The following is a 549-nucleotide window of genomic DNA, read 5'->3' on the forward strand; positions in this document are numbered from 1 at the left end:
TACTGCTGAGCTACTGCTACTGCCAACTTCACGTTTTATGAATTTGCTACTGCTACTGCTGAGCTACTGCTACTGCCAATTTCACGTTTTATAATTTTGCTACTGCTACTGCTGTGCTACTGCTACTGCTAACTTCACGTTTCCTACTGCTGCTACTGCTACTGCCTACTTCCCATACATTATGATACAGTCATGTAAAAATACTTCAGAGCTCCTTTTAATTACCGATGCATAAATGTGATATAAAAAATTAAACTCGATATATATCTGTCTCTGTTGCGCAATCGGTTAGCGCGTTCGGCTGTTAACCGAAAGGTTGGTGGTTCAAGCCCACCCATGGACGTTAACTTTTACGACATTTTTCTGAGTAATAACAAAGTATTAATAATTTAAATATATAAAGCGCATTACCAGTAGGTTCATTCTAATAATTTTATCTTTATCGCCAAAACCCGTCATTATCACAAAAGGAAATTCATTCCTTAATGCTATGTCATTTTATAACTACAGCTCTTCGTGTTTATGGTTATGCGGAATTAGAAAAATTTT

The 549-nt window shown here is 36.4% G+C and overlaps 1 non-coding gene across 1 annotated transcript; it reads left to right on the plus strand.

Moving 5' to 3' along the window:
• Nucleotides 1–269: 269 nt before the first annotated feature.
• Trnan-guu (transfer RNA asparagine (anticodon GUU)) lies at nt 270–343 on the plus strand. The gene has a single exon. It is a non-coding gene; the product is annotated as a tRNA-Asn (tRNA).
• Nucleotides 344–549: the final 206 nt, after the last annotated feature.

The sequence above is a fragment of the Ruditapes philippinarum genome, unplaced genomic scaffold (genome assembly GCF_026571515.1).
Source record: "Ruditapes philippinarum isolate M1 unplaced genomic scaffold, ASM2657151v2 ctg534_1_1_1_1, whole genome shotgun sequence".
NCBI classification, from domain to species: domain Eukaryota; kingdom Metazoa; phylum Mollusca; class Bivalvia; order Venerida; family Veneridae; genus Ruditapes; species Ruditapes philippinarum.